At 46.9% G+C, this 24,686-nt stretch overlaps 2 pseudogenes; both read left to right on the top strand.

Annotated features, from left to right (window-relative positions):
- The first annotated feature begins 5,751 nt into the window (after window positions 1-5,751).
- On the top strand, window positions 5,752-7,208 carry LOC127032489 (olfactory receptor 10A2-like; annotated as a pseudogene).
- Window positions 7,209-22,517: 15,309 nt separating this feature from the next.
- Window positions 22,518-23,672, top strand: LOC127032547 (olfactory receptor 10C1-like; annotated as a pseudogene).
- The last annotated feature ends 1,014 nt before the right edge of the window (window positions 23,673-24,686 follow it).

The raw sequence follows: 24,686 nt of genomic DNA on the forward strand, positions 1-24,686 counted from the left end.
ATCCCCTCCCAGGACCAGGCACTCACGAGGGTCCAGGGAGCCAAGGAAGGCGGATGCCTGCTGATAAAAACGTAGCCTCTCCGGGGCCGATGTCGGGGCGTAAACGTTGACGAGATGAACCACAAGCCCCTCCATGCGGACCCGGAGGTGCAGCAGGCGACCCGGCACAGCCTCGGCGACCCCTAGCACCTCGTGCCGTAGGTCGGGGGAGAACAGGGTCGCCACTCCAGCCGCGCAGACAGAGAAGTGGCTAAAGTAGGCCCCATCCCCCCACTCCAGCCGCCAGCTAGCTTCAGCGGCCGGATCCGTATGGGTCTCCTGCAGGAAAACCACAGAGTACCCCCTCTCCCGGAGGAAGGAGAGCACCTGGCTCCTGCGGAGACCCATCCTACAGCCTCGGGTGTTTAAGGTGGCAAGGATGATCGGCGCCATGAGGAGGGCTGGGGGGATCCTCGCTGGCAGACACGCCCACGGCCTCCGGCAGGCCGCGCAGCAATCCGTGACCAACCCCGAAGGTGAGTAAGGAGTCACGGAAGACACAGACCCGCCGGTAGGCCGCGGCGGCCTGCTTCCCGGTCCTCCTACCCTCCCCCATGAGGGCCCTCGCGGCCCGGAGGACCTGATGGAAATCCCCCCACCGCTGGAGCGCAAGATGGACTTTGTTCCGGGAGCCACGGACGTCCTCAAGGAACTCCCGCAGCTCCTCCCTCAGCGCATGGGGGGGTGGGGTCACTGATCGATGACTGGCCCCCAGTGGGGCCCCCGTCACAGCCCCGTGGCCCACCAAGGCGGGTAGGCAGGGGGCAGATCCCCAACGTGGCAGCAGATGGACCGACGCCACACGACCCGCCCCGCTCTCAGATTCAAGAAGGGGCGGTGGAAGGAGAACAGCAGCCCTTGGGGGGTCGGGACAGGAAAGAACTAGTGAACCCGCTCCCTGGGAGGTATTGCCAGGGGCGGCACTGGCATCACAGGAAGTGGGGGGGACAAGGACAGAGCCAACAGGAGTAGGGCGGGGATCAGGGAGAGAATCCGGGAAGGAGGTAGAGGCAGGATCCGGAGCCTCCATAGGTGAGACGCCAGAAGGTGGCTCCTCCTGGCCAGGCTCAAGGATCTGGGAAGTGGGCAGGGGACCCCTAACGATGCCGGGCTCAGCCACTGTGGCACGTGCGGCAGCCTCGGCACCCAGAGAGAGATGGTGGTCAATGGGGTCCCCGCTGAGGAAGGAGGGCGGGTCCTCCACACCCAAGAGGGACACCCCCTGGGAAGCGGGTCTCGGCAGCGGGGCACTGGCCGTCGCCCCAAGGGGCTCGGCAGCTGCCAACAGAGTGCCACCCACAGCCGAGTCGAAGGAAGATTCCAGGGGACCCTCAGAGGTGGGAGCAGAAACAGCGGGTAGGGGAAGGGAACCCAGGGACAGGGGGGATGTAGTGAGGTCGCCCAGATCGAGGCCCGCCGGCAGAGGGTCGTCCTCCCCCTGCGTGACCGGGGTCAAACCCAGGGCCTCGATTTCTGCGTAGATGGGAGGGAGATCACAGTCCACCACCCCAGGGCCCTCCCCGCCAGCACCCGAGGCGATACCCACCGCGGCGCTCTCAGAGGCGCCAAGTGGGAAGGGGGCGAGAGAGGCTCCCTCGGGGGCATCCACGGGAAGGGACCCTGGAGGAGGGGCGGTGTCACCTTCCGGTGCTGCCACGGCATCCCCAGCCGGCACCACAAACTGGGAGTCATCAGGGGACAAGGCGGAAGACTCGACATCGGCGCCCCCCTTCCTGCTCTTCCAGGGGGCCTCCGAATCCGAAGTATGTAAAGAAACTCGAGCCTTCCGCTTGCCCCGCTTCCCCTGCACTAAGGACCAGCCCTCCATGGCATCATCCGGGGGCTGGCTAACAGGGGTCGGCTCGGGGGGCAAGGGCAATGGCTCAGGGACTCGAGGAGGCAGTGGTGGGACAGCAGAAACCGGGGAGGATTCCCCCTGGGACGAGCCCTCTCCCACGGCCGGCGGTAGCCCCGCCACACCCTCCTCCACAGAGGTGGACCGAGAAGGAGGAGGAGGGGCAGCTTCGGGTGCCGGGCAGCTAGGGGGACCGGCGATGACAGGGCCGGCGCCTTGCCGGGGCTCGGGGGTCCCGGACGCTCCTCCGTGCTGGGCCAAGGGACAGTCCCTCCGGACGTGCCCCATCGCCCGGCAGAGGTAGCACCGGGCCTCCCCCGTTGAGTAATGCACCCGGTAGTGGGCTCCCTGGTAAGGGACCAGAAAGGACCCCTCGAGCGCCTCTCCGCCACGCGCCGCCGGCGGCAGTTGAAGCTGCACTTGCCGGCGGAACGAGAGAACATGACGGAGGGCGGGGTCCTTGCAGCCCAAGGGGAGAGGGCTGATGACAGAGATGGGGCGTCCCAGGGCAGAAAGGGCGGGCAGCAGGGCGGCATTGGGCAGGAAGGGAGGGACGGAGGTCAAGATCAAGCGGACCCCCAGGTCTTCTAACGGCTCCAGGGGGACGAACACGCCCCCCACCGCCAGGCCCGTCTCTACCGCCTCCTGGGCGGCAGCCTCCGATGCCAGGAAGAAGACCACCTTCCCGTACATTTTGGAGGCCGCCACGATGGCCGTGGGCCCCACTACCCTGGCCAACGCCCGCACGTAGGTCTCCACGTGGGGCGAGGCGGGCACCAGGAGGCAACGGACGCCGTGCTTCCTGGTCAAAGTGGGAAAGGGGCCCCGGCCGCTGTAGATGTTGGCGGAAGCAGCGGGCGGAGGAGCAGCGGCAGGCGGGGGGGCCGCCGCCACCTGGGCGTATGCCCTGGGGGCCGGGGGAGGGACACCTGCAGAGCTGGTGGAGGGAACAGCGGGGAGGGACGCCGCAGCCAGTAGCGGGGCTGCGGCAACGGGGGCAGTCTCCGCCATGGAGGGCCTGGCCTTTCTAGCGGGGCCCTTACCCTTCTTCCCACCCCGACCCTTCCCACCGGCTGGGGGGGCTCCCCCCGAATCAGAAGGGGCGAGAGACGTGGCAGCAACGGAGGTCTCCCCAGTACTCGCTGCTGCCAGTGCCCCAGCAGGGGCGGTGGTAGGTGGATCAGCAGCGGCGGTCGAGGTAGAGGCTTGGGCAGTGGACACGGGGGCAGGTGGAGGAGGGGTAGTGGGAGCATCGCGAGGGGTCTCCCCCGCCGCATCCCCTGCCATAACGAGAGCGGGGAGGGGGACAAACAGCGAGGGGAGGGGAAGGAGAGGAGGCGGCCACCCCTCCCCGCTAGGCTGCAGGCAGGGGAGGAGGGCGCCAGAAGGGGAAGGCTAAAGGGGCGTAGGGAGCAACCAAGGACTACGGGTGGGATTGGTGCAGGGCACCAACGCAGAGGGGGGTTCCGGCTCCTCCAGTTGCACTAGGGGAGCGGGGGGGCAACGGCAGAGGGGGGAGTGCAGTGAACAAGGGGAAACCAAATGGGGAAGGGCACAAGCGCCTGAGAGGGGGCGTGGGCGCATGAGGGGGAACCGATCAGGGCTGGGGTAGCACAGGGTGGGGGGAAAGGGCGAGCTGAGATTGGGGTAGAGGGACCACGGGGACAGCTACAGGGCTGGGGCAGAACTATCAGGCAACAGAGGGAAATAGGTGGGGTGGACAAATGTGGCAGAGGGGAGGGGGTCAGTCCAGTATGAGGGGGGAGGTGGTGCACCCACAGGCACTTGTGCCAAAAAGTCAATGGTTGGCTGCTGCTGCTGCAGGCCCAAATGGTGGAAGTGGGCGTGGTGAGCCAGGCGAGCAGCTCAGACCCAGAGGCAGGAGTCCAAAGCAGAAGGAAAACAGCCAGCGGGGGTGGTGGAGGGGGCAACGATGGTGGTGGGGGCGAAGGGGGACACGGATGGACTGGGGGCAGGCTCCACGCCACACCCCCGGTGCCCCAGCAGACACAGTCCAAACCCCCACCACAAGAGCACAGTTTGAAAAAGACTCAGTCCAGAAAAGCCCCCTCCACAGTGGTCTTCATACTGTCTCCAGCAGCAGGCGGTCCTCTTCTCCTTCCTCTCCTTCTCCGGGCACCAACAGCTCCCCAGCAACATCCACAGTAGGCCCAGCAGCTCCAGGTGGTGGTGGTCTGGCGTCCAGGCAGGAGGGACCCCGCTCAGAGGGTGGTGTCCTCAGCAACAAGAGCTGGGGTCCCTCACTCCCGTCCTCTCTGGGAAGCAGGCCAGCAGCCCCCCCCCCAAGGGGCTGTAGGTGGAATAACAGCAGTAACTGAGGTGGGGGGGAACCACCAGCCAGCCAGCAAACAGACAGCAGAGAGAGGGGTAGGTGGTGGTGTCTAGCCCAGCCAGGGAAGCAGCAGGAGCAGGAACAGCAGCAGAAACAGCAGCAGCGAGGGCCCAGCGCCCAGCAGGAACAGCAGCAGCAGCAGCAGCAGCCCTCTCCCTCCTTCCTCTACAGCAGGGCGGTCAAAGGGAAAGCTACTACTAGCCCCAGGAGAAGCAGGCTTCTGCTCCCTGAGGGACCAGAGCAGGGGCTGCAGTAGAGTAATCAGGAACCTGCTAGAACCAATTAAGGCAGACAGGCTGATTAGATCACCTGCAGCCAATCCAGGCAGGCTAATCAGGGCACCTGAGCTTAAAAAGGAGCTCACTGCAATCAGGTGGGGAGGAGCCAGTGGAGAGGAAGTGTTTGTGAGGAACAGGAGCAAGAGGCACAAGGAGCTGAGAGTGAGAGGGTGTGCTGCTGGAGGACTAAGGAGTACAAGCATAATCAAACAGCAGGAGGAAGGTCCTGTGGTGAGGATAAAGAAGGTGTTTGGAGGAGGCCATGGGGAAGTAGCCCAGGGAGTTGTAGCTGTCATGCAGCTGTTATAGGAGGCACTATAGACAGCTGCAATCCACAGGGCCCTGGGCTGGAACCCGGAGTAGAGGGCAGGCCCGGGTTCCCCCTAAACCTCCCAACTCCTGATCAGACACAGGAGGAGTTGATCCAGACTGTGGGGAAGATCACTGAGGTGAGCAAATCTGCCAATAAGCACAGGACCCACCAAGGTAGAGGAGGAACTTTGTCACAGTACTCATTCACAAAAGCTTATACTCCAATACCTCTGTTAGTCTATAAGGTGCCACAGGACTCCTTTGTTGCTTTTTACAGATCCAGATTAACACGGCTACCCCTCTGATACTTTTACCATGAGAGGTTAAAGTTTATTATTAATTATTATTAATTATTGTTATTGTTATTGCTGTTGGTGTTGATTTCATTATAATACAATATTAATAACTATAATCTCCTCAGAGCATAACTTGTCTCAGGACCTTTACAAGACATAAAAGGAACAGAGGGTCATCTCCTCAGTCGGTGTAAATTGGAATCAATAAGCCTAGTCCTCTCCTGGTGCAAAACCAGCCATCGCTCCACTGGAATCAATGGGTCAGATCCCCACCTGGTGTAAGTCAGCCATAGCTCCATTGGAGTCAATGGGGCCAGATCTGCTGCTGATGTAAATCGGCTGTAGCTCCTTTTGAGTCAATGAGAGAGATGCCCAGTTGGTGTACATCAGCCAGCTGGCAGTCTGGCCTCATTCAGTTGCTTTCACATTAGTTGAGTAACTGGGCCAATTAAAAGAATGCACAGTTCCTTACCTAGTCAGTAGTAAATGGAGAGTCAGGAAGAACCTGAATCAAAAACCAAGGATTGAAACTTTGGAATGTTTAAAATCTGAAGCAGAATTCAGATCAGTATTTTTGAACCTTTCATCCTACTGGGGTTGTTTCCTTTTTTCTGCAGGATGGAGTATGGGACAGGAATGGCAGGAGGAAATCACACAGTACAGAACAAATTCATTCTCCTGGGATTTAGCACCCTTCCCAGACTGCAACACTTGCTATTCTTTGTGTTTTTATTGAGCTACTTGATCACCGTGACTGGAAATCTCCTCATCATTCTCCTCACGTTGGCTGACCCTGGCCTTCACACACCCATGTACTTCTTCCTCAGGAACCTCTCCTTCCTGGAGGTCTGCTACATATCAGTTACCATCCCTAAAATGTTGGCCAACCTCCTCTTGGAAGATAAGACCATCTCTTTCATTGGCTGTGCAGTGCAAACCTATTTCTCTTTTTTCCTTTGTGGGTCAGAGTGTATTCTCCTGGTGACTATGGCTTACGATCGCTATGTTGCAATATGCAGGCCTCTGCATTAACCTGTGGTTATGAACAGGAAGGTGGCCACTGGACTGGCTGCTGGATCCTGGCTCACTGGTCTCCTCTTGTCCTTCAGTCACACCAGCGTGATATTCACCCTACCCTTCTGCAGATCCTATGAGATAAATCATTTCTTCTGTGACATCCCTCCACTGCTGAAGCTGGCATGTGGAGACACCTCCCGCAATGAAATGGCTGTCTTCATGGTGGCTCTGTTCTTTGTCTCCTTCCCCTTTGTGCTAATCCTCATGTCCTACATCAGCATAATCTCCACCATCCTGAAGATGCCCTCAGGGGCAGGCAGAAGGAAGTCCTTCTCCACCTGCTCCTCACACCTCATGGTGGTGATGCTGTTCTATGGCTCTGGTGCCATTATGTATCTGAAGCCTAATTCCTCCTCCTCCTCACCAGACACAGACAAGTTTCTCTCTCTGTCCTATACAGTCCTCACACCCATGCTAAACCCTATTATCTACAGTCTGAGGAACAAGGAGGTGAAGGGCGCCTTCTGGAGACTCATGGGGAGAAAAAGGTTTGTTGAATCATAGAATTGTAGACCTGGAAGGGACGTTGACAGGACATCTAGTCCAGTCTCTTGCACTGGGGCAGGATTAAGTATTTTCTAGACTATCCCTGACACATGTTTGTCTAACCTGTTCTCAACCCACCTTGCTCCCCATGACAGAGAGGTCCACAACCTCCCTAGATAATTTGTTCCAGTGCCTAAATATTCTTACAGTTAGGAAGTTTTTCCTAATGTCCAACCTATCTCTCCCTTGCTATAATTTATGCCATTATTTCTTGTTTTGTCCTCAGTGATTAAGGAGAACAATTTATCACCCTCCTCTTTATAACGACCTTTTACATACTTGAAGACTGTTATCATGTCCCCACTCCATCTTCTCTTCTCCAAACTAATCATACACAGTTTTTTCAATCTTTCCTTTTAGGCTGTGTTTTCTAGAATTTTAATCACTTTTGTTGCTTTCCTCTGGACTTTCTCCAATTTGTCCACATCTTTCTTGACGTGCAGTGCCCAGAAGTGGACACAATACTCCAGCTGAGGCCTTATCAGTGCTGAGTATAATGGAATAATTAATACTTGGGTCTTGCTTACAATACTCCTGCTAATATATCTGTAGCAGGGTGGTTACCCACTTCTGCCCTTCGGGGCTTGAAACAGCCCTAGGAAAGGGCTGTGGCTGAGGCAAGAAGCCTGGGCTGATTGGGGGAAAGCAATTCTCAGCTATGGCCATGTCCCAGTCAGGCCCAGCTGGCCGCTATAAGAGGCAGGAGCCCAGACAGTCTCTCTATTTGTAGAGGGAGATGAGCCAGGCTGCAGGGAGCTAGAGACAGGGTACCTGAGTAGAGCAGGGCTGGAGAAAGGCAGAGGAGCTGGGGAGCTCCAGCCTGGAAAGCCCCAGGCTGTGGCCTAGCATAAGGCCAAGAGGTACTGGGGGTTACAGGGGGCAGCCCAGGGTAGGCAAAGGCAGCGGGTCCAAACCGAATCTTTGCCTATGATGAGTGGCTGATATTACAGTCTGTCCCAGTGAATGGGGGCTAGATGGAGACTGGGCAGTAGCCAAAACTGAAGCAAAGTAGGGATTATGGGTTCCCCGGGCAAGGGAGACCCAGATTGGTGGGGTACTGCCAGGGGGCAGCACCCCAGTTAAAAGTGCACTGGGGTCCAGGGAGGGACACAGAGGCCAAGAGGACAGGCAGATCCCTGGCCTGCAGAGGGCATTCCTGCCTGGAAAAAGAGCTAATTCTGAGAAGGCACCAGCAGGAGGCGCCGCAGGGGTGAGTCTGCCCGTATACAACATCTGAGAATGATGTTCACTTTTTTTGCAACAGTATTACATAAATTGATTTATTGTAAATATGTCTGGCTCAATTCTTTCTCTTCAGCAATGAAACTCATTAAGGTCCAGCTTCTGATCTTATGTATATGACTTTAATTCTGGAGTAATACAGTACCACCAAAGTTAATGGAGTTACTAAAGCAGTGTAGGAAATGCTTTTCCCATCCCACAAAATTATTTGAGATTAAAAAAATCCATCCTGAACCAGGATGAAAAGTTAAAACCTGAAAAAAAAATTATGAGCTACTACTACTAAATAATAATGAAAATTGATTGTGTTAGTTGAAACATTTTGATAATTTTCAAAAAATATATTGACATTTGTTTATTTTTGTATAAATTAACTAAAGTTTCTAAATAAAGTTTTTCTAAATAAACAAATAATGTTTTTGAAGCAAAATATGAATGTTTCATTTAAAAAGTCAAAATGGGACTGACCTTTTTTAAACTTTCAAGTCTGTTTGAATCAGGAGTGCTGTCAAAACTACCCCTTCCCTGAAAACAGTTTTGGTTTTAATAAATAGGCATCTTCTGACAAAGTTTTGTTGTCAGATTCCTGTCTATCTTTAGGAGATGGACTAGGGTAAATCTGGAGGTACAGTAGTAACAAGAATTCACTCAAAAGTCTCCCCACAGGCTTTAACTCTTTGGTGCAGATGGAAATTCAACAGCTAAAGGCTGTGGGGAGACTTCAGGTGCATTCTTGTAATGATAAAATAGGTTGCGTCTTCCAAGTAATTAAGGGCGGGAATTATTAATTATTGGTGTTGCATTGGTTAGTTATTTAATTGATTATTAGAGTGAGGCAATTTTTGGGGGGGACAAATAATTTATTTGCCAAAACATGAAACTCCCTGCCTATAGAGCCAGCCCTGGAGCAGGGAAAGAACTACATTTCCCAGCATTCCCTTGGCCACTATCAACAGGAAAGGGAGGGGGAGGGAGTATGGTAGCTGAAACCTCATGCTGAAGCTTGCTGTGAATGGAGAGCTCACTGCCAGAGCAGGGTGGCACTGTGAATGGGGAACAAGTGTGCTCAAGGAGAAGGCTTTGGTCCAGATATCCCCTTCAAAAGACATCCCCAGACTGGATTAGGGATACTGGTGTGACCTCACTTTGCAGCCCCCAAAGAAGGAATTGGGTGGGCTAAATGGACAGTGCACCTCTCTATCTGAAGCCTAGCAAGGGAGGTACGTGGATCCCACTAGAATTTAAAATGAAAAGTAAAGGAGGGGAGGCTCTGCTAGGGGATTTCAGCAGCTTTAGATACAGTACCAGGCACATAGGAAGATTTCCACTTCTGAGCCAGGGAAGCAGAAATTGACTTTTCCTTTCCAGATTTAGCTAATATTCAGAAAGGGAATCTAGCACCTGCCTTCCAGATTTGAACACCTCAAAATTCAGGAGTGCTCAAGCTCAATTTGGGCAGCTGTTATTTCATTTCTCCCAAATCAAATATACTGATCCACTGTAACTTGCTGTAGAAAAAGTAGGATAAAATTGAGCAAGAAATGCTTCCTAGTGGTTTTTAGGACTGGAAGTGCTATTTTCAACAGCCATTGCTTTTTTTTTTTTAAGTTGTATTTGTTTAAAAGGAAGACAGTGATATCGCATTGGCAAATTCTCCATAGAAACAAATAGTGGAACAAAAAGAATAATAAAGGCACCTCAACTTTTCCTCATTTACGGAGAGCAGTCTTATAATATGCATCCAGATATCTTCCAATCACACAAGCTGAAAATTGTTCCACTTTACTGTAGTTCTGTAACCACATGAGAACTAATCCTCCGAGTTCTGTGCACATCCAAAATTCCTGCTGAACGATCTGCCCTGGGACCAAGTTACTAGTGACCCACGGCTGGGGTGGAAGGAGGGTGCAGGTGGGGGTGGGGGGCAGAGCCCAGGACTGGGGCGGAAGGAGGTATGTGGGTGGGGGGGTACTGGTGGAGGAGAAGGGGGGAGCCCAGAGCTGGGGCAGCATGGAGTATGTGGAGAGGGGAGCTGTCATAGTATAATTCCCAAATCTGGACCTTAGCGTCCAAAATATGGGTACTAGCATGAATTCCCCTAAGCTTAATTACCAGCTTAGATCCTGTACTGCTGCCACCAATCAGGACTTACAGTAGAGCGCCTGATAGATTCTGGTCTCCCCCAAAACCTTCCCTGGGGGCCCCAAGACCCAAATTCCTTGAGTCTCACAACAAAGGGGAATAAACCATTTCCCTTCCCCCTCCTTTCTTCCTCCCAGCTCTTTCCTGCCCTGGGTACACTAGGAGATCACTGTGATTTAACTCCTTGAAACACAACACAGAGAGATCAGGTCTCTCTCCCCCTTCTCCCCCTCACCCAGAGGCAATACAGATTCAAGCTCCGTGAATCTAACACAAAGAGGAAATTTACCTTTCCCTCCCACCAAGTCCTTGGGGAATACAGACTCAATACCTTAGCATTAACAAGGAGTAAAAAATCAACTAGAAAGTTTTAATAAAAGGCAAAAAGAGTAAAAATAATCTCTGTAATATTTCATCTTAAACTTACAGGGTCTTTCAGCTTATAGAAAATGGATAAACAGCCTTATCCAGAAAAAATACAATTTAAAATATTTCCAGCCAACTACACATTTGCAAATACGGAAAAACAATGTAAAAGCCTATATTGTCTGTCTACCTATGTACTTACAAATTGGAAACAGAAGATTAGAGAGCCTGGAGATTTGTTTGGTCACTCTCAGAGCCCAGAGAGAGAACAGACCAAGAACAAAGGACCCACACTCAAACTTCCCTCCACCCAGATTTGAAAGTATCTTGTTTCCTGATTGGTCCTCTGGTCAGGTGTTGTTTGTTAACCCTTCCCAGGTGAAAGAGACATTAACCCTTAGCTATCTGTTTATGACAGGAGCTCAGGGCTGGGGCAGCAGGGGATACAAGTGGAGAGGGGGAGAGCCCAGATCTGGGGTAGCACGGGGAGTGTGGAGGGGGAGCCCAGGGCTGGGGCGGCAGGGGGGTACAGGCAGCCAAACTTTATTTTGCTTGGGGCGGCAAAAAAACCTAGAGCCGACCCTAAGTGTAACTATTCATGTGTGTGACTATTCACTAATGTGACCAAGGGCTTCATAAGAAGATTCTCAGTTAGCACCCAGAACTGGTCACTAGCACCCAAGACAGCAGGTCTTAATCAGCATGACATAGATTTGAAAAACAACCTGCATCCCTGAGCTGTGCAGCACTGAATTGTTCTGATGGTTCTGCTAATAGCATGTAGACCATACTTACCCAGGGTGTAATTCCACTGCCTAGAGCGGACTTAGTCTGGGAACAAATCTGGCCACCTGATGTTTACACAGAACTAACTGGATTCCCCTTGTTGCCCTTTGGAGTTAATAGCTGTTTTGTTTCTACCGAGGAAGAATTGCCATGGCCCCAAAGACATTTCCATCACTTGCTACTCTGGGACCCAAGGGGGATGGGTGTTGGAGGATATTCCTCTTGTGAGAATGAAGTCATGCATCAATTCTGCTACACATAGTGAGACCAGATCCCCAGCTGGTGAAAAATAACATAGTTCTATTCAATTGCATGAGGCAATGCCAATTTACATCAGCTGAGAATATGGGTCAGCAAGTTTTGTTCCTCCTGTTTGGTCTATCCTGCAAGGTCTCCTTTAGTTGCTATAATTTAACATTAATTTCAAATTAGCCTTAAGCACCACTAAGAAGTCCTGAAGCACCTCCTATCTCTAGGCATTGACTGAAATGGGCCAAATTCATCCTGAATGTAATGCTGTCAATTCCAGTGGTGCTACACCAAATGGGCCCACTGAATTTTAACAATCCTCTCTGCAACCTGTTTGAAGTTGAAACTCCTTTTCATGATCATGGCAAAGACTTTTTAATAATGCCCAGTGGGACCCATTAATAGTAACATCCTTTCATTGTGTGCTACTTAGCGAAGCTTAATTTTGAAGGGATAAATTGATACAAGTTATAACTCAATAACATTATAATAAAAGTTGTAGCAGATTGCTGACTCACTACCACGGTGCATCCTGCTGGTCCATCCAGGTATTAGCTCTTTTCCAGCCCCAGAGCACCTCCTGCTGGCCAGTGTGTCATCTACTGCAAGCCTCTGTATCCTTCCCAGACCTCAGTGCCCCTTTCCTTTGTGGTGCTGCCCATAGCAGCACCCCTATACTCTGGGGCTCCCCCATGACCCCCTTGCCTCAGTGGCTACTGCCAGTCATCATCCTGACCCCTTTCTCTGGGGCAGACTGCAGGCTGTAAAGACCACTCAGTATTAGCAAGGGGGTTGGACCAGCTGCCTCTGCCTTACCTCAGGCTGCACCTCTGCAGCCCCAGTACCTGCTTAGGCCTTTACCAAGGCCTCAGCCTGGGGAGTTGCCAGGCTGGAGCTCCCCAGCAACTCTTGCCCTTCCCCAATACTGCTCTGCTTCTGGTACCCTGTGGTCCCAGGCAGCTAGGCCCTTCTTGCTCCAAGGCTGGAGTGAGTCTCCTTTCAGCTTCTGGCCCCCCAGCCTTCTTATCAGGGCCAGCTAGGCCCTAACTGAGCTGACTACACCTGTGGTCAGCTACTTTCTCAGCTGCTTTCACTCTCACTCCCTGTCCAGGGCTTTTTTAACCCCTATTCTGCTGAAGTGGGGCAGCTGCTCCACTACAAAATCCATATGGCCACTAGATCAGGTAGCGATCAAGGTGCTTAGATACCAAAGTGTTGGGCACCAGAGAAACATGTAAGAGAGACATTTTTTCCCCACTATGTTGATCCCAGTTTTAAGCTGACTACAAAGCTAAATTTGATATCTTTGATTGTTGCTTGCAATGTTGTTGTAGCTGTTCCAGGATATTAGAAAGACAAGATGGGTGAGGTAATATTTTGTAGTGGAGGAACTTCTGTTGATGACAGACAAGCTTTCGAGCTACACAGAACACTTCTTTGGATCTGGAAAAGGTGCTCAGAGTGTCACAGCTAAATACAAGATGCAACAGATTGTTTAGTTGAAGTAGTTAACACACATTCAAAGGGACCATTCAAGGTGAAGTGTCCCATTCGCACGGCTGCAGTCATAGGACAGATAAGGAGGGGTTAGTGTATTGCAAATTGTTGTAATAAGCCATAAATCCAGTATCTTTATTAAGACCATGATTTTTAGTGTTTAGCAAAGTTAAGAATTTAAGCTCCCAGGCTTCTCTTTTAAAGGTGCAGTGCAGCTTTCCTTTGAGGATGAGGACTGAAAGGTCAGATATGGAGTGATTGTTTGTGAAAAGTGTTTGCCAATGGGTGATATGGTGTTTTTATTTTTAGTAGTTTAATCTACAGTGAGATGGCAAAATTTGAAGATGATACAAAAGTATCCAAGATAGTTAAGTCCAAAGCTGATGGCAAAGGGATTTCATTAAACTGGGTGACTGGGAGACAAAATGTCAGATGAAATTCAGTGTTGATAAACGCAAAGTAATGCACCCTGGAAAAAATAATCGCAACTATATAATTACAAAATAATGGGGTCTACATTAGCTGTTTCCATTCGAGAAAGATTTCTTGACGTCATTGTGGATAGTTCCCATAAAATATCCACTCAATGTGCAGTATCAGTCAAAAAAGCCAACAAAATGTTAGGAAGAATTAGGAAAGGGATAGATGATAAGACAGAAAATATCATAATTATACTATATAAATCCATGGTATGCCCACACCTTGAATAGTTCAGGAAGTTGTGGCTGCCTTATGTCAAAAATATATATTAGAATTGGAAAAGGTACAGAGAAGGGCAACAAAAATGATTAGGCGTATGGAACAGCTTCCATACAAGGAGAGATTTAAAAAACTGGAACTGTTCAATTTAGAAAAGAGATGACTAAGGTGGGATATGATAGAGGTCTATAAAATCATAAATGGTGTGGAGATAATGAGTAAGGAAATGTTATTTTTGCCTTCACATAATACAAGAACTAGGGGTCACTCGATGAAGTTAATAACGGTAGGTATAAATAAACAAAAGGAAGTACTTTTCCACAGAACGCAATCAGCCTGTGGAACTCATAGCCATGGGATGTTGTGAAGACGAGAAATATAACTTGTTTAATAAAAAAGAATTGGATATGTTCATGGGGAATAGGTCCATCAAAGGCTATTAGCCGAGATGGTCAGTGACGCAACCCCATGCTCTGGCTGTCCCTAAACCTCCAACTGCCAAAAGTTAGGCTCACTCAAAATTGCTTTGTTCTGTTCATTCCCTCTGAAGAATCTGGCATTGGCCAGTGTCAAAGACACGATATCCCTAAATGGACCATTGGTCTGATCCAGTATGGCCATTCTTATGTTCTTACCTCTACCATTCTAGTTCATCAATTCTAAGGCCAGAAGGGGCCACTGTGATGAAACCTCCTGTATAACACAGGCCAGAGAATGTCCCCAACATAATTCTTAGAGCAGATCTTTTAGAAAAAGTCCAATCTTGATTTGAAAATTGTGAGTGATGGAAAATCCACCATGACCCTTGGTGAATTGTTCCAATGGTTAATTATGCTCATCGTTAACAATTTAGACCAGTTTGAATTTGTCTAGTTAAAGAAATAGTGTCATTAACTGATAGCATTAGCAGACCTCCTGACCTCTCTAGAATCCTCTCTGTAGCTCAGGGCTATAGAGGAAGATTGACACGGGCAGCCAATGTGTTATAAGGGCTGCGGGTAAAAAAAAACAGAGTAATTCATTTAGGATTTCGCACATTGATTTTAATGGGAGTTTTGCCTGAGAAAGTCCTGAGGCTCTGGTATTGACCTCAGTTACACTGGAATAGGTGAGGAGTAATTCCATTGAAACCAATGGGGCTGATTATCTTCTCACTCATCCCAGTGTAAACCAGGGGTAAGTCCGTTGGTCAATGGGGTTGATTCACCTTTCAATCATTCTAATGTGGAAACTGAGTAATGACACTGTAAAAAATTAGGCTTAGCCTCCTCTCATTTGCACTAGTGTAAATCAAGAGTATACAACTTTTTGGAGACAGATGGTGTACCAATGGTTTAGAACCAATATCAGGGATCCACTTCTACATCTACTGCTATTGACATGGATGAGAAATGCAAATTTCTCAATACACTCAAAACCAGTAGTCAATGGGAGTTGAGAGTGCTCATAGGCAGTACTCAGCACTGCAAGTGCTAATTATCCTTCTTTTTGTCCAAAGATAAACATCCAGTAGCAACAAAAGCCCTTCACTCTCAGGGTACTCAGAGTTAAGATTTGGGAAGCCCCTACATAGTGGCACAAAGAGTGGATACTTCTTACTCCATCATACTCCCATTCGTTACTGAATAAGGTTTAGAGAGAAACCAGGGAGGGTTTGGAGGTTGTGTCTCCAGGGTACCTAAGGAAACCTGAAATACTCCTCAACTCATCCATCCCTAAATGAATTGGAGTTAGTGAAGGAAGAACTCCTGATTCCAGAGGTAAGTGAGAATCTTGTTCTAAAGTCAATGCTTTCTTTCCTTCTTATATGGACAGGTAAAATTATTAACGCATTAAAACTACCAACAGCTAGCTAGCTAGATAACTTCTTAAGTTTGTAGACACTGTGATTTACTAGATTATATCTGGACATGGAAGTAAATGGCATTAAGGCTGAGATTTTTCAAAGTAGCCTAGGAACAATAGGTACTCAGTTTCACAGCAAAATGCAGTGCTATTTGTATGCATTAATATCTTAAACTCTTGTGAACATCCCAGATTGAATTCTTATAAAAGATTCCACCCTTATGTCTAGGCTTGGCAGAATCCATTTTTATTTTTTGTTATAATTTTGACAGTTAATATTGATGTTTGTTTTTAATCTTTTTTATTTTTTTATTAATTTAAACATTCACAGTTCACATAAGCGAGGGAGGGGTCAGACAGTAACTATTTAATGCTGGTATAACAGCATGTTTTATACACATTAAAGCAGGATTCTAATAAGTTCTGAAGCAGCATTTTTCTAACTTTGCCTATCTGTACATTTCAATTATTATCGAATGGAAATCTACTTTTATCCACATTTACTGATGAAAAAAAAAATCCTTCCAAACCTACTTATGTCTTCTGGGAAATTGACCATGTCTCTGAGCTGCAGTTTCCTCATCAGTAAATCAAATTTGGAGGAATGATATTGACTGATTTTGTAGGAGCATTGTAAAGCAAAATTCATCTGTGAGTATAAAGTATAATGATGACTGTGGACCCACAGTAACATAGGCAGGACAGGAATTCATGACCTTTTATTTCTAAACTCTGTATATTCCTCTAAGCCTTGTGGCAATTACTGAAATGCATACTTCTACTAGTCAAAAATTTGTATGTAGAAACTTTTTAGTGAAAGGGTTTCTTGAGTTTTCTCTGTGAAAAATATATATCTGTGTAGTGGGGTGGACCCCTGCTCCTGCCCTGGAGGGTTAAAAACAGACCTGGGAGGGGGCTGTGGCTGGGGAAAGCAGCTTTTAGGCTGGGCTGATTGGAGGAAGCAGCTGCAGCTGGGGCCATGCCCCGAACACACTCAGCTGGCCCTACAAAGGCAGAGAAGCCAGGCACCCAGACAGTCTCTCTCTATTTGTGGAGGGAGAAGGGCCTGGTTACAGGGAGCTAGAGACAGGGTACCTGACTGGAGCAGAGCTGGGTAAAGTCAGAGGAGCTGAGGAGCTCTAGCCTGGAAAGCCACAGGCTGTGGCCTAGCATTGGGCTAATAGGTACCGGGGGTGGCAGAGGGCAGCCCCGGGGTAGGCAAAGGCAGCAGGTCCAAACCGAACCTTGCCTGTGATGAGTAGGCTGATACTGCAGTCTGCCTCAGGGCATGGGATTAGATGATGACTGGCAGTAGCCTGATACTGAGGCAAGGTGGGGATAATGAGTGGGGTTTCCCCTGGGAGGGGAGACTCCAAGAGAAAGGGACTACTGCCAGGAGGCAGCACTCCAGTTAAAGGGACACTAGGTCCAGGAAGGGACATGGCGGCTCACTGGCCTGCAGAGGGCGCTCTGGAGCTGGAATGAGCTAATTCCCAGAAGTCACTAGCAGGAGGTGCTGCAGGAGTGAGTCTGCACGTCTACAATCTCCCAGGTTGTTTTTTTTTAATGAAGATTTAATTGTATGCAAAACATGAACTCATTCCAGCTTCTCCATGTTAGCTAGCACTGTAGTATCCATTTATTAATGTCTATCACATCATAGACATTAATCAATTAATCCTCACTACACTACATAATGTTGTTGTGACAGTATGGACCCCTGTGTCCATACCCTACACACTACTGTAATAATCTCTGTACAAACTATGCCCTGTAAGAGATCATTTCAAAACTCATAATTTGCTGGTCATTATCATCTTGATAAAATATATGTGGCAATATTGTATGTGAAATTATAGATTTATCTGTATGATGTTAACATATTCCAAACCACGGCTCTACCCAAACAGAAATTGACAAACAGGTCAGTCCTAAACAAAGGAAGGTGTACTCTGCTTACTTTGACTTTAAGCATTAAACAGAGTCATCAAGCAGGAAGGGGAGACAAAGGAAGTGCAAACAGGTGGAAAAAAACAGCAGGGAACATCCTTCTACATAGACTCTTTGTCTCCTGAATCTCAGCAGGATATGTTTTTCAAGCGGGGGACTAACTATAAAACGGAGGGACGAATACCCCTAGGCACCTCGCTCTCTCCCTCTCCCTGCTCATCACATGCTCTTCACCTGAAGCAACAAAGGAAGCCTTCATTGAATTCTGGGAGAAGTGGTCCTGACCTAGAGAATTTGGTAAATAAGACTGATGAAAGAATATGGTGAGAAACTTTGCTTGACTTTGATATAGTTTGCGAAGTTAGGCACCAGCAGCATTTTAATTTTATTTTTGGTAACCATTTCTGACTTTTAAGCCTCATTACTTGCAGTCACTTAAAATCTTTCTGTTTGTAGCTAATAAACTTAGTTTTTTTTTTGTTTTATCTAATCCTGTATGTTTAAATGGAAGTATGGGAAACTCCATTTGGCACATTATATTGTGTGTATATTATTTCTATTAAAGAAATAGCAGACTTTATATAAATGTGCATTGTCCAGGAGAGGGCTGGGCACTACAGGACATACATTTCTGGGGGGAAATCTAAGACTGGAGTGTGTTAGGGTCATCTTGAAATTTAACCAAGGCTGTTGAGAGCCAAAATGTGTGTGTGCTGCAGCCAGCCAGCCACAAACATAGCTGGGAGTGACTTGCATGCTGGAGGCTGTTTGTGAGCAGTCCAGGTTGGAGGCTACAGCAGCAAAGCATTGTAAAGGACACCCTAGGTTAGAGGGTAGGGGTGACACAGCTACTCATTAGTCTGGATTGTACCCTGGTATGTCACAGTAGTATCCTGACCTATATAATGTAATATAATTATCTACAAAATGGCCCCACTGAAATCAATGGTTCACTGTCAGACTAAAAGGATGTATCATGTGGGAGGGTCACAGTGATGTGTCCTAGATTAGTTAGGAACTGGGAAACCTTATGAGAAAGGGGAAGCCTATATGGGAAGGATGGGCTCCACCTAAAGTGAAGTGGAACCAGATTGCTGGCATGTAAAATCAAAAAAGGTCATAGAGTAGTTTTTAAACTAAGGGCTGGGGGAAAGGCAACAGGTGTAGAGGAGCATGTGGTTTGGACTGAGATATCCCTTAGGGGAGAATCTATTAATCTAGATTCTCTACATCCTAGTAAAGAGGAGACGATGATAAAATACCAGTAGAATCTGATGAAAAACTGGCAATTACATCACATAATGATAGACAGCTAAAAAGTGACAATTTTTTAAAGTGCTTATATACAAATGCTATATGTCTAAATAAAAAGATGGGTGAACTTAAGTGCCTCTTATTAATGAGGATATTGATATAATAGGCATCACAGAAACTTGGTGGAATGAGGATAATCAATGGGACACAGTAATACCAGGGTACAAAATATATTGGAAGGAGAGAACAGGTCGTGCTGGTCGGGGAGTGGCACTAAATGTGAAAGAAAGCATAGTCCAATGACATAAAAATCTTAAATGAACCAAACTATACCATAGAATCTCTATGAATAGAAATTCCATGCTTAAATAATAAGAATATGGCAGTAGGGATATACCACCGACCACCTGACCAGGATGGTGATAGTGACTGTGGAATGCTTAGGGAGATTAGAGAGGCTATAAAAATAATAATAAAAAAAAACCCCTCAGTAATAATGAGGGTTTTCAACTATCCTCATATTGACTGAGTACATGTCACCTCAGAACAGGGTGCAGAGATAAAGTTTCTTGAAGCCTTAAATGACTGCTTGCTAGAGCAGTTCGGCCTGGAACCCACAAAAGGAGATGCAATTCTTGATTTAGTCCTTAGTGAAGCACAGGATCTGCTCCAAGAGGTAAATATAGCCGAACTGCTTTTAATAGTGACCATAACATATTAAAATTTAACATCCCTGTGAGGGAGTAGGGGGAACACCACAGCAGCCCACCATGGTAACATTTAATTTCAGAAAGAGGATCTACCCAAAAATGAGGAAGTTAGTTAAACAGAAATTAAAAGGTGAAATCCCTGCAAACTGCATGGAAACTTTTTAAAGACACCATCATAGAGGCTTAAATTAAATGTATACCCCAAGTTAATAAACATAGTAAGAGGACCAAAAAAGTGCCACCGTGGCTAAACAACAAAGTAAAAAAAGCAGAGACTAAAAGGCATCCTTTAAAAGTGGAAGTTAAATCCTACTGAGGAAAAGAGAAAGGAGCATAAACTCTGGCAAATGAAGTGTAAAAATATAATTTGGAAGGCCAAAAAGAATTTGAAGAACAACTAGCCAAAGATTCAAAAAGTAACAGCAAAAAGAAGTACATCAGAAGCAGGAAGCCTGCTAAATAACCAGTGGGGCCACTGGACGATCGAGATGTGAAAGGATCACTCAAGGACTATAAAGCCACTTTGGAGAAACTAAATGAATTCTTTGAATCAGTCTTAATGGGTGAGGATGTGAGGGATATCCTGAGCCATTCTTTTTAGGTGACAAATCTGAGGAACTGTCCCAGATTGAGGTTTTGGAACAAACTGATAAATTAAACAATAATAAGTCATCAGGACCAGGTGGCATTCACCTAAGAGTTCTGAAGGAACTCAAATGTGAAATTGCAGAAGTACTAAGCGTGGTATGTAACCTATCATTTAAATCAGCTTCTGTACCAGATGACCTGAGGATAGCTAATGTGACACCAATTTTTTAAAAAAGGCTCCAGAGGCGATCCAAGCAATTACAGGCCAGTAAGCCTGACTTCACTACTGGACAAATTGGTAGAAACTTTTTTAAAGAACAGAATTATCAGACACATAGATAAACATGATTTGTTGGGGAAAAATCAACACAGCTTTTGTAAAGGGAAATCACGCCTCACCAATCTATTAGAATTCTTTGAAGGGGTCAACAAGCATGTGGATAACAGTGATCCAGTGGATACAGTGTACTTAGATTTTCAGAAAGCCTTTGATGAGGTCCCTCCCCAAAGGCTCTTGAGAAGAGTAAGCTGTCATGGGATAAGAGGGATGGTCCTCATGGACCAGTAACTGGTTAAAAGACAGGAAGCAAAGGAGAGAGGTAAATAGTGGTGCCCCCCAGGGGTCTGTACTGGGACCAGTGTTGGTCAACATACTCATAAATGATCTGGAAAAGGTAGTAAGAATGAGGTGGCAAAATTTGCAGATGATATAAAACTACTCAAGAGAGGTAAGTCCAAAGCAGACTGTGAAGACTTACAAGAAGATCTCACAAAACTGGGTGACTGGGTAATAAAATAGCAGATAAACTGATAGTAACTGATTCACCTCCTAATTAATCCAGATTTGCACCTGTGTGGTTCCATTAATTTAAGTGGAGTTACTCCTTATTTCCACCACTGTCTCTTAAAGCAGAATATGACCCAGAGGTTATCTAATTAGGTCAGTTGAGGTTATATCCTGTGATTTTTTTCAAAGCTGCCTAGGGGATTTAGATACACAATTACTAGGATCTGTGCATCCAAATCCTCTAGTCCATGTTGAAACCTCATCCTCATTGTTTTGATGAAAGGTTGCAAAAATGAGAAATCAACGTAAAAGACCATTGGGGCAAGTAGTGGTGAGAGAAGGCTAATGGGAGTCAGGATTCCAGTTCTTTTCTTTATTGCTAATTTATGTATTCTTAGGGAAACCAATTCAATTTGCTAATTCATCTGAGCACCTTAGCCTGTCTGTATAATGGAGAGAATAGAGCTCACCATCTCTACCTCACATTGGTGATGTGGGTCTTGATTGTGCCACCCTGACTCACATTGAAAGTAAGGTGGCTGCTGCATGTGAGTAAGGGTAAGATCGTCTCACCTTTGTGTTTATAGAGTAGGATTCTAAAAAGTTAACTGAGATAGGCACATAACCCCATTGTAGTAAAAGGGGATATGGGAACCTAAGTCCCTTAGGCTTCCTTGAAAATCAGGTATAGGGTCCCCCACTGATTTCACTGAAGCTGTGCAGATTTACACCAGCTGGGAATCTGGCCCATTGATATCAATAGAGCTACATTCATTTACACCAGCCGGAGATCTGGCCCACTGATAGCAGTGGTGCTATGTCTGATTTACACCAGCTGGGGATCTGACCCATTGACTCCAATGAAGCAAGGCTGATTCACATCACCTGAGGATCTAGACCATTATCCTTTTTTCCCCTCCCTAAACCATTGCTGAGTTTGTGAATACCAAAAATAGGATTTGTAAGTGACTGCTGTTTAATGAAAAACAAAAATGTATTTATTTTATTCCATAGACTCAAACACTTATTTGAGAGGCTGAAAAAAGAAATTAATGCTGCAACATAGAAGAGCACTGAAGGGGAAGAGGATGAAAAGTCAGCAACATCTGACAACATGGCTGACAGTGTGAAGTGTTCTTTAGAACAGAGATCTAGAAATCCTCTATACTCTTTATATTCTGTCTGTCCATCATTCATAGTATTTTTAAAGCAACTATTAACATCTTGTCTAGGTGCACTAAACAAAATTAAGTCTTGCCATGAAACACTCATCTCCCTTTGCTTTAGCTGCTGCTACTTATTTACTTACCTTCTTCTCATTTTGTTCCTGCTGGTCATTTCTTCCTTCTTTACCCATCCTACACAATATCATCCGGGAAACTGAAAATCACTGCAGCGTATTCCTCAGACACCCACATATTGTGTGTAATGAATCATGGCACTTAGATAGAGAAACCATTGTTAATAGGAGACATAAAATATTCTCATTTAGGACCAAAATCCAAAACCCTACCACCTATGGTAAAGAAGTAAGTCCATTAGCCCTGTAGCAGGCTGCGCTATTAGCTGGAGACATTTACTAAAAGAAGACATGGTCATATGAATTAAGCCAGTTTATTACATATAAATGGATATTATTAATAAGCAGGCATGATAGAATTAGAACACTTGATAATTCCAGGATACAGTAACCATGGGGGCCATGTAAGCAGATAGATAGATAGATAATGTTGCTAGAGAACCACACTGCTGTGAGTGGATTCATACTCCTGAGGTTTTCTGAGTTTCATGACTTCCATCTTTTGTTCTTCACAGTGTTGTTGTCTCTCTATATCCTCACCTTGATGGCGAACACCCTGATTATCATGATAATAAATGCCAATCGCACCCTTCAGACCCCCATGTATTTCTTCCTTACTCACTTGTCCTTCTTGGAGGTCTGCTACATGTCAGTCATCATCCCAAAGATGCTGGAGAACATGCTGGTGGAAAAGATGGGCATTTCCTTTGTGGGATGTGCCATGCAGATGTTCTCCTTACTTTTCTTCGGGGTTGCAGAGTGCTTCCTCTGGCCGTAATGGCATTTGACCGGTATGTGGCGATATGCAACCCCTTGTGCTATATGGTCATTATGAGTAACAGTGTTTGTGGGAAACTGGTGGTGGGATCTTATGTGTGTGGGACCATAGTGGGTCTGGTGCACACCATTATTACATTCAGCTCTCCATTCTGTGGCTTACTTATCAACCATTTCTTCTGCGAGATCCAGCCACTCCTAGAGCTGCTCTGTGGAGACACTTTCCTGAATGAGGTTCAGGTCATTGTGGTGGCTGTGTTTGCCATCCTGGTCCCATTCCTACTGGTCATTTTATCTTATGTCTGCATCCTGTCCACCATCCTTAAGATGCCTTCAGCTGAGGGTCGTCTTAAAGCCTTCTCTACCTGCTCCTCACACCTAGTGGTGGTGACTCTCTTCTATGGTTCGGCAAGCTTCATGTACATACGACCCAAGTCCACCTACTCTCCACCTGTTGACAAACTGTTCTCCCTGTTCTTTACCATTGTGACTCCATTTTTGAACCCCATGATCTATAGCTTGAGGAATGAGGAGGTGAAAAGAGCCATAAGAAAACTGTGGAGGAAAATGCTTTATGAATGACTATAAAGAAGAGCTAGTCAAATTTTTCTATATTCTGACATTTTGATGTCATTTTTAGTTGTAAATTATAAATTTCAATGAAAATAAATTTAAAAAAAATCATAAAAATATTTGGGATTTGGACCAACCACAGAGGTGGTCATTCCCCCTCCCCCCATGATAGTAGTTTCATCAAACACTTTGAACTTGTAACACTTAAAAAAAAATTGAAAAAACTTTAATGTAAACAAAATCCAGTGAAATAATTTTCTGCTTGCTTGTTTTTTTTTTAACAGTTCTAATTTAAAAGAAAAGAGGATAAACTGTCTAATAAAGCAGACTGGTTATTAGATTAGGTTTATTTGGTTCATAAAGGAGTTATTCCTGATTTGGAACAGGCTGGATGGCTTCAACAAAACTGTTTCTTGTTTAAATTGTATCAGAGGGTAGCCGTGTTAGTCTGGATCTGTAAAAGCAGCAAAGAATCCTGTGGCACCTTATAGACTAACAGACGTTTTGGAGCATGAGCTTTCGTGGGTGAATACCCACTTCCTCAGATGCATGTAATGGAAATATCCAGGGCAGGTATATATATGTGTGCTAGCAAGCAAGCTAGAGATAACGAGGTCAGTTCAATCAGGGAGGATGAGGCCCTGTTCTAGCAGTTGAGGTGTGAAAACCAAGAGAGGAGAAACTGGTTCTGTAATTGGCAAGCCATTCACAGTCTTTGTTCAATCCTGAGCTGATGGTGTCAAATTTGCAGATGAACTGAAGCTCAGCAGTTTCTCTTTGAAGTCTGGTCCTGAAGTTTTTTTGCTGCAGGATGGCCACCTTAAGGTCTGCTATAGTGTGGCCAGGGAGGTTGAAGTGCTCTCCTACAGGTTTTTGTATATTGCCATTCCTAATGTCTGATTTGTGTCCATTTATCCTTTTCCGTAGAGACTGTCCAGTTTGGCCGATGTACATAGCAGAGGGGCATTGCTGGCATATGATGGCGTATATTACATTGGTGGATGTGCAGGTGAATGAACCAGTGATGGTGTGGCTGATCTGGTTAGGTCCTGTGATGGTGTCGCTGGTGTAGATATGTGGGCAGAGTTGGCATCGAGGTTTGTTGCATGGATTGGTTCCTGAGCTAGAGTTATTATGGTGTGGTGTGCAGTTACTGGTGAGAATA

This window comes from Gopherus flavomarginatus, chromosome 12, assembly GCF_025201925.1.
Source record: "Gopherus flavomarginatus isolate rGopFla2 chromosome 12, rGopFla2.mat.asm, whole genome shotgun sequence".
In the NCBI taxonomy this organism is placed as follows: Eukaryota; Metazoa; Chordata; order Testudines; family Testudinidae; genus Gopherus; species Gopherus flavomarginatus.